Source organism: Sebastes umbrosus, chromosome 9 (assembly GCF_015220745.1).
Source record: "Sebastes umbrosus isolate fSebUmb1 chromosome 9, fSebUmb1.pri, whole genome shotgun sequence".
Classification (NCBI taxonomy): domain Eukaryota; kingdom Metazoa; phylum Chordata; class Actinopteri; order Perciformes; family Sebastidae; genus Sebastes; species Sebastes umbrosus.
In genome coordinates, this window is record NC_051277.1 from 18,179,145 (window position 1) to 18,189,077 (window position 9,933).

A 9,933-nucleotide genomic window follows, 5' to 3' on the forward strand; every position below is an offset into this window, starting at 1 on the left:
TGACATTTCTATCACATTTATTTATTCATGGTACAGGTCTCAGCAAACACTGAAACTCCATAAAGATTTTAAAAGCCTCCTGCATGAAAAATCCATCATCACTTGTAGTTTATAGATGTATTTATACTCCAAACTGCCAGTAACCACATACAAAAAACATTACCGTCTACATCAGGTAAGAAATATTCAAGACTTTTGTAGATGAACTTTTAAGACAATATCTTCGACAGCCTTTGAAGAAACTGAATTATGTTTTTAAGATACCGCGAGTATATTTATTTGAACTAGGTCCTCTTCATCTGCTAAATGTCAAACCCATTTGCCTCTAGAGGCTCAGATACAGTAAAATCTCACATTTTAACCAAAAAAAAAATAAGCATTAAAGTGAAAAATCAAATTGTAAGCCAGGGTAACACATAGGACAGTTTTATTGATCATTCACAGTCTTCAAGATGTTAACTCGTTTCCTTTAAAAACTACTTTAAGATACAAATACATACAGTCTCTTCTCGTCAAACACATCGTCTTAAATAATGAACCTCTAAGTTTCTGTGCAGTTATTTTGTTACAGTAAACCTGCTAACTCAACATCTGTACTAAGACCTTGCATGTAGTTTTCCCCACACAGCGTACTATTAAAAAGCAAGACACCGCAGGGGATTGAACCCTGTCCTGACAAGTCAGGAGTGCCACCACCGGAGTCTTTTGCTTTTTTGTTGTTGCTGTAATAAAGGGCAAAAGCAAAACCTGGAGGAACAAAAAACAAAAGTAGTTTGTTCCTCCAGGAAAAGAAAACCCCTCAGCACCTCGATGCTATATTTTGCTGTCACCACATGGGGATTTCTCTTGGTCACGAGGCTGAAACTAGAAGACAAGACAACTGGTTTCCCCAATCCCCAGCATTCCCCACGACACTGCATTGTTGTATGACTGATTCCATCGTTTCATTTGATCCATATTAGCGTATCATTTGATCCATATTAACAAAGCCACGATACCAGCATCCCTGGTGATACCCAAAGCTGTTTCTCTTTGCAATTCAGCCGGACTCACGGGTCAAAAGGACAGAGGTTTACAGCTGTAATGGAAAAAAGACAGACAATTTAAGCCCCCCCCCATCCCTCCCACAGAAACCCCAGACTTGTACCAAAAATCAGCCAATATCACAAATTATGTCAATACGGTTATCGTTTACCGCGACTGGCGTAGCAGCATTTACCACAGCTATTCTTCCTGTGATGCTCAATTCTTCAATGTATTAAAGACCTCCTAGAGGCTGGCTGTACCAAGTCATCCCATGACTCCCTGCAGAGGTTTAAGTCGCGTGGCTCAGTGTCAAGTTAAGCTGAATGAGAAATCTGAAAGGAAGAGAGAAGAATGTTGTCCCCCCCCCAAACAACCCTGGCCAAATACTACTGCAATGTTTGACAACGACTTCATGAACAGTATGTAGTGTGTTACGAATAAAATGTTATGCAGAGCTGATGTGCATGCAACATGTTTGAGTTACACATTAAAGCCATGGTATGTTAAAGAAAAATCAAGGGAACCGAAATTACTTAACTTGCACCCATGACACTGAAGTGATGCAGTAATTGCGAGACAAGCTTGCAGCTCTTGATCTTAATGTGACTGGATTCTCAGTGTTCCATCACAGGTTAGGCCATCCCAGAGGACAAATTAAGACAATTTTTAGGCAATTTGACCTGAGAAACCAAAGGGAAAAGAAAAAAGGCACACACAAACACAAAGAGAGCGGGGCTTCTGCGAAGGACGTCGGGGGGAGGGGGTTCGGATTTAAGCTCAAGCGCACAAGGGGTTGGTATGTCATTCAGGGGCCACACTCATATTTGCCGACAGCGTCCACAGATGGCTTTGCATTCAGAGGCAGGCGAGATCGGAGCGGACAGACGACGAGAATGATCTGAAACAAAGAGTGATCTACACAACACCCACCACACAATACTCAAAGATTCGAGTTCTACTCATCTTATGGTTTTTAAGATGCAAAGCAATAGGGCCCCGTGGCCAAAGAGGAATATGCTAGTAAAGCATTGTTGTTACTGATGATTTGAGGTTAACATAAAGCCAGTTCCAAGATGTCATTTTGTCAACTACAACATTGCAGAAGTTTCATTTTGACAAGTTAAGCCAACATCTTACTACATGCTCCGGGTTAGAGGACTTCACGCGTGCTCGAACCAGTCTTGCACTTGATTTCTGTGAAGAGAAGCGTAGGGATACACCCAACCAAAACCAATGCACAATATAAAACTACAGCAACACATTTGCGCTGCATTTCAGGTCAAATTAAAGCTGCACAATGCACAGCTTTCCTCAGCTGCTTACATTTTGAAAAAGTCGCACAGTTGCGCGATTGCGAGTAATTATATATGATCAACCTGCCGCTTGCACAGTTGCGCAAGGGCGAGCAGCTGAGGGCTAATTGTTCCAATCTATACACAAAAAGCAACCTGACTCCCGTTTGTTCAAGCGTGCTGGTTGATTTCAAAGTGCAGGATGATTCCTGTGTTGTCCTAGGTGGACTGCATTCTTCCTTTGGACTGTTCTGTAAGATCAAAGAGGCAGACAATAGACACCCCTATGCCCCCCCTCACAGTATCGTAGAACTGACTATTGTTATCCTTACCCAAATGCTTTACTGCAGATAACGTCAGAATCAATGAGGGCACATCAAATCTTCCCGTTATCACAAGACTCTTGTTAAGAAAGCACAACAGTGCTATTTCTACAGTCAAGTATAGCAAGTTGCTTTCACTTCAAGAACAAATGAGGGCAGTTGAGCCCAGTCAAGATAAGTGACCCCTCTAGGGTTGAGAATGTTCTGCTTTCCAACATCAACATCTGATGGATTCAACTTATCTGCCTTCAATTTCCACTTTGAAAAGGATGTCATTCGAGCCCAGGTCACATCCGTGCTCTACAATGCTCCAAGCTTTAGTCATACCTGAAAAAGCACAAGAAAAGCTCCCCCACACAAGCCCCCAAAAAGAACAAATGCATACCAAAACTGTATTCAATCACAACAAGCTATGCATTTATTATGCAATAAGAATCCTTTACAGATAGTTCACTCATTGTATTATCAATACAAGGCATTGTAACTAATTGCAAAGGAATTGCAATGGAGGTATTTAGCCAGACAATGAATGTTAAAGAGAAATGTGAACACATTTAGTGACCTTACGTGTGATGCTCGATGCGCAAGGAAACTTGTACAAACAATGAGTTAGGGGAGTTCCTGATGGTCTCGGGGATTGGAAAGCGCACAGGACACAGCACACTGAAAAATGCAAAGGAAAAAGCCTCTCTCCCCACAATACCCCTCCAATGATGCAGTACAGAACTACAAGACAATCACTAGCATTACTCCCTTAATAAGGACACAACTGTACGACTATGAATATTCATAAAAAGATGAGCAATTTTCCATAAGAACATTTAAATACCGCAGGCCTGAACGCGAGGGATTCCTTCCTTACGAACTGTAGACGTGGACTTGAATGGAGATATTTGAAGGGCGGGCCATACAACTTAATCTGCAAGAGTCACAAATAAACAAGCCCCTCCCAACCCCACAAAGCAACTTGAAGCCTGTACAGAATTACAATGACTTCTAGTAAAGAGACTTGTTACCGCACTCCCTGGGAAAACAGAGCTTCTTGCTACACCAGGAGACTAGTTTTGAAGTTGCTATCCTGCGAGGCAAAGAGTCCGCTTGAATCTTGTTGGGTGCACCTGGATGTTTCCTAGTGAAGCCATTTTGCGTTGGGTAAGATGGAGCTGTGAAGTCTAGGGAAGAGACTGATTAACGGCCCACAACCCCCCACCCTCCCATTACCAAATGTTGTGCATGAAACCCAATTTACAACACCTTCCAAATATTGTAGAATCAAAATTAATCTAATGGATTTTATTAAACAATACCAAATACCTTCCTACATCTCTTTGAAACCGCTTTGGGTGTGAATGATCCCGATCCATAGAACTATAGTAAATAAGATGAGCTCAACCTGTACCGAGCGGCTAGCGCAGGGGGATTCTTTCGATGATCAGCTTTAGGGGGGTCAGGCCTGTGAAAAGAAGAACTCGAAACACGTTTTAAATACCCCCTCCCCCTAACCCTCAAAGAAAACTTAATCAGGATCAACTATTTCAATACATATTTTTTTGTTTTGATAGCAAAAATACTTGACAGCATAGGCAATGATGAGTTAATGTACAGGATAGTTACACCCACATGTACATTTCATGCATTAACTCACTGCTCAGGTTAAGAGGTAGATGTAGCTGATCTGTACCAATGATGCGCAGCTGAAGCACTGAAGGGTCGCTGAATACACACATCAATCGGCCGCACGGAAGACCATCCACTCTCACACTCCAATGCCGACAGCTTCCTTGGGGTAGACCTATCGAACACCAACAACAAAAGGACTGCCTCTCCCTCCGGCCGGGGGGAACTACTTGTGGTCGCAGGGGGTAGAGAAGTCCGATAAGGATGTTCCATCTCTCCAGCACACTACCAAGGCATTCACCACAGCAGACACCACCACACTCAAGTCAGCGCACAACAGGAGGGGTGACCACGGTACAAAACGCTTTACACGGCTTGCCTGTAAAGAGGAAGAGAGAGCTGTGCGAGTAATTGTGTTCTACAACAATTGTTTCTGGAATGTGGAAAATCTAAATGCCTGAGTGTTACAGAGATACCTCTACCCAATATACAAACCAAAGCCTTGCTTTAAACTTGTGAAGCTAGAAGACACTTGTTCGCCCTTTACCACCCTCTCATCACTGGCTGGCTTGCTCGCTCTGGAACTGCTGCAACTGCTTCAGCGATGGCCACTCTGCTGCTGCTGCTACCCTGCACTGCGCCTTTGGCTCCCTCTGGTGTACACTCGCCGACAGCTGCTGCCTGCTCTCTCGGGCCCCCTCTGCTCTCCCCTCCACGCCCTCTGGTCCTGTCCTGCCTGGAGCAACTCTGGTCCTCACGCCCTCTGGTCCTGTCCTGCCTGGCTCCACACTCTGGTCCTCCCCGTGTCCCATGGTCTCGCGCCGCGCTGGTCCTGGTGTTCCTCTAATAACTAAGTCCATTCCTCCCCTCGATAACTCAGTCCTGTGGTTTTCCTCTAATAACTAAGTCCATTCCTTCCCTCGATAACTCAGTCCATTTCCCCCCTGAAAAAAAAATCTTCTGTCTTGGATTCCTTGGAAGCTGCTTTACAACTAGATTTCCTGTGTTGTTTCTTTGATCAAAGAAATACAATCACCAACAAAATTACCAACAATTTTTTTAAAAAAAAAAAAGAAATAACCACTCTGGGCCAATCTTTGCAAGCTTGCCATTTTTTTTTTTTTTTTTTTTTTTTTAAGATATAACCACTCCGGGCCATCTTTGCAAGTTTTTTTTTTTTTTTAAAGAAATGACCACTCTGGGCCATCTTGGCAAGTTTTCTTTTTCTTTTTTTTTTTTTTAATAAATGACCACTCTGGGCCATCTTGGCAAGTTTTCTTTTTTTTTTTTTTTTTTTTAAGAAATGACCACTCTGGGCCATTTTTGCAAGCTTGCTTTTTTTTTTTTTTAAAAAGAAATAACCACTCTGGGTCAATCTTTGCAAATTGAAGTTTGCTTCTTTTCTTTTTTTTAAGAAATAACCACTCTGGGTCAATTTTTGCAAGTTGAAGTTTGCTTTTTTTTATGAATAATGAAATTACTTGAATAACTGCTCTCTGGGATTTCTGCAGGTTGAAGTTTGCTTTTTTTTTTTTAAATTAAGAAATAACCACTCTGGGCCAATCTTTGCTTTTTTTTTTTTTTTTTAAATAAATAAATAACTTGAATAACCCCTTTCTGTGATCTTTGCAGGTCGAAGTCTGCTTTTTTGTTATTAAATAACCGCTCCCTGGGATCTTTGCAGGTTGAAGTCTCCTTTTTTTTTTTTTTTTTTTAAAGAAATAACCACTCTGGGCCAATCTTTGCTTTTTTTTTTTTTTAAATAAAGAAATAACTTGAATAACCCCTTTCTGTGATCTTTGCAGGTTGAAGTCTGCTTTTTTTTTTTTTTTTTAATTATAAATAACCACTCCCTGGGATCGTTGCAGGTTGAAGTCTGCTTTTTTTTTTTTAATTATAAATAACCACTCCCTGGGATCGTTGCAGGTTGAAGTCTGCTTTTTTTTTTTTAATAACCGCTCTCTGGGATCTTTGCAGGTCGAAGTCTGCTTCTTTTTTTTTTAAATAACCACTCCCTGGGATCTTTGCAGGTTGAAGTCTGCTTTTTTTTTTTTTTTTTTAAATAAATAACCGCTCTCTGGGATCTTTGCAGGTTGAAGTCTGCTTTTTTTTTTTTTTTTTAAATAAATAACCGCTCTCTGGGATCTTTGCAGGTTGAAGTCTGCTTCTTTTTTTTTTTAAATAACCACTCCCTGGGATCTTTGCAGGTTGAAGTCTGCTTTTTTTTTTTTTTTTTTAAATAAATAACCACTCTCTGGGATCTTTGCAGGTTGAAGTCTGCTTTTTTTTTTTTTTTTTAAATAAATAACCGCTCTCTGGGATCTTTGCAGGTTGAAGTCTGCTTTTTTTTTTTTTTTTAAATAAATAACCGCTCTCTGGGATCTTTGCAGGTTGAAGTAGCATTCTTGCCTTTCTATTCTGAAATATTGCTTTATGACAAAGTCAGTTGACTCATGTCTAAACCTCATCGGCTTCTCATTCAATACGCACTTCATACAGGGCTATTTTGTTATTTGTCAAAAGCAAACAAAACAAAAACACATCTGGTATCTCGATGAGATTGCTAGCCTAGCCGCTGGTCAAATCCTGACCACGCCCTTTTACATTTGTATTGGTGCGTCACGAGTTATTCAAAAATCAACCAATAGGCGACAGTTGGAGGCTGCTACGTCACGGCTCCCATCTTGAGCCAACTGCCGTTAAAGAATTTAGAATCACGGAGCTGGATTTGAATCATTTTAAAAATATGAACGTTTAAAACTTACTGGTTCAGGTTACGTCACAGTAAACATCTGGTTAACAAGACCAACGTCATGACGTTGTCATTAAAGTAGGAGCCTATATTTGACTGGCCTGGCCTGCCGTTAGCTAGTAACGACTGTAAAAATACGCAGCATATGTCTCGTATAAAGGCAGTTTTTCATTGAAAGGTGCTCGCTGATGCGTATTAAATAAACAGAAAGCTTGATAACAAAAAGTTTTGCGTAAAAAGACACTAGAAAGTATATTTAAATCTTGATAATGAAGCTAAGCTTTCGAGTCAACGCTCACCGATTCTGATTTAAACACACTACATTAAAAAACAAAACAAATATCGAGTTAGGTAAAGTAAACCTAAAGATCTGCATCATTAACGATCGAAATCACGAAGAAATAAAAAGAAATAAACAAGATCGGGTTAACCTGAAACGCCTCTCAAACCGCGCCGAGTTCGCATCAATGCAGTCTGAGCTGAGATGGCGTCACTAGCGCTATTTATACTGTCTGGGTGATCCGGCTATGTCAGGAGCAGGTATTCATCCGGTGAAAAAGTAGTCCCGCTTTCAAACACGAAAAAAACGCTTATAAAAGTTAATTGTGGCTTTGGATTCGAGTTCAAAACAGAACGGGGATGAAAATTATAAAAATGATTAATCAATGTGGGGAAATTAATGATAAATAGGGCACTCTTGTGTATAGTAGGCTACTAATGCAGAGGTGCTCCCATTCAAACTGACGCAGTATGACACTAAGTGAGTAAAGAGTGATTATGTTAATATTATCGGTTAACGTAATTATTTCGAAATATATGAAACGCAAAAAACTAAAGTAACTTATCATGAAAAGCACTGATTTTAGACCTATTGCACCACATTAACTAACAGCCCAGACAGCTGACGTCACGGGAGAGGTTGCGCGGATTAATCCTTACTTTTGTGTAACACGGTCCGACAAAAACCGGATCAAACTAGAACGGGGTTGGAACTGCCCGGATCTCCTTCCCCCTTTACTGCAATGATATGCTATTTGTGATTGAGGAACAATAGAAAAACAGCCAACTCATCTCCTCTAACTTAGATGGCTTATGTTTGCTCAATAACGTGTTGTTCTTTTAGTTTAAGTTGCCTAAAAGCTGTTGGTGCTGGCAGTGTTTTTGTCATCAAATGTATTATGTAGACCCACTTTCACAAGCCTTGATCATGTTAGTTTGGGCTTTAATGTCCAACTTGAACGTTATAGTGATACAGTATCAGCGATAGTGTTGGCTGTAGAGTGTATACGTGATAAGACTAGAAATATCCAGAAACATCCAGTGCCATATTGTTGCTGTGACATGGTGGAAAACTACCAGCAGTACTGGAAGGCCAAAATGGGAGTTTGTTCACCAGCAGAGGGTGCAGTGTAAAGACATGCCATTAGTCAATACTATCCCTCCCCTACCTCCTGTTTGCCTCTGCTGATCTAGTTTTCAACCTTTTTTACAGTACAGCTGGCCTGTACAAGTCTGGGCAACCTCCCTTATCCCAGCCAACATTTGTATGTGGGGCCCATGTGGGTATTAAATGGGCTGAAAAATGGGCCCTATATGGGATTGTCCGCAGGTTCCATGTTGGCCCAATGTGAATTGCCCACATGGATTCCATGCAGGATTACATTGGGTGTTATATGGGCCCGAACTGGGCAACATACCCAAGACCCATATTGGTCCCAGCTTTAAGTTCTATGTGGGTACTACATGTGGACTATATCGGCTGAAATATGGGTTGTAAGTGGGTTTGTCCACAGTTTCCATGTTGGCCCCATGCCTATTGCCCTTGTGGGTTTCATGCAGGAGTACACTGGGTGTTATATAGGGCTCAAGTGGGCAACATACACAAGACTCATCTTGATCCCATCTTCGAGCTTTCTGCGGGTGCTACATGGGAACTACATGGGTTACAATCTGGGTTGCAAGTGGGTTTGTCCACGGGTTCCATAATGGGCCCATGCTAATTGCCCACATGTATTTGAAGCAGAATAACACTTTTTTTACACTTGTAAAGTGTAGACTTGTACACCATGTAGCAAACGTTTCTCTTGATAGATCTATTGACAGTGGCCTTGACATCTTCAGATTGGAGGAGACACTTAAATAGGTTACTCTATCACAATGTAAGCACAGTTACAAGCCAAGTAAACCTTTCTGTAGGCCTATATGGCAAGAATACTTAATTATACTTTAAGTAAGTATATCTCAATCAAAAGATCAAAGTGGCAGTAGGCAGTATATTTTTGGCATCATTGGACAAAAATTATATAATAACCTTTCAGCATATTGTAATTCAAGTGTTCTGAGAGATAACTACACTTCTGCACCTACTCATGGCTCTGTTTTCAGGCTTTAGACAATCTCGCCTACTTCAGCTTTAAGTACAAGTAGGCCTATAAGCCAAGTATACTCAGACCTTTCGGTATACTTGTCAGTATAAGCCAAGTATACTTAGACTTTTCTGTTTACTTGTCAGTATGAGCCAAGTATACTTAGACTTTTCTGTGTGCTTGTCAGTATAAGCCAAGTATACTTAGACTTTTCTGTATACTTGTCAGTATGAGTCAAGTATAGTTAGACTTCTCTGTATACTTGTCAGTATAAGCCAAGCATAGTTAGACTTTTCTGTATACTTATCAGTATGAGACAAGTATACTTAGACTTTTCTGTATACTTGTCAGTATAAGACACGTATACTTAGACTTTTCTGTATACTTGTTAGTATGAGCCAAGTATACTAAGACTTTTCTGTATACTTGTCAGTATGAGCCAAGTATACTTCGACTTTTCTGTATACTTGTCAGTATGAGCCAAGACTTTTCTGTATACTTGTAAGTATAAGCCAAGTATACTTGGACTTTTCTGTATACTTGTAAGTATGAGCCAA

The 9,933-nt window shown here is 40.7% G+C and overlaps 1 long non-coding RNA gene across 1 annotated transcript; it reads left to right on the top strand.

Moving 5' to 3' along the window:
- The first annotated feature begins 1,150 nt into the window (after nt 1–1,150).
- LOC119494143 lies at nt 1,151–7,249 on the top strand. Its single transcript, XR_005208134.1, has 2 exons — nt 1,151–6,063; nt 6,236–7,249. It is a non-coding gene; the product is annotated as an uncharacterized LOC119494143 (long non-coding RNA).
- The last annotated feature ends 2,684 nt before the right edge of the window (nt 7,250–9,933 follow it).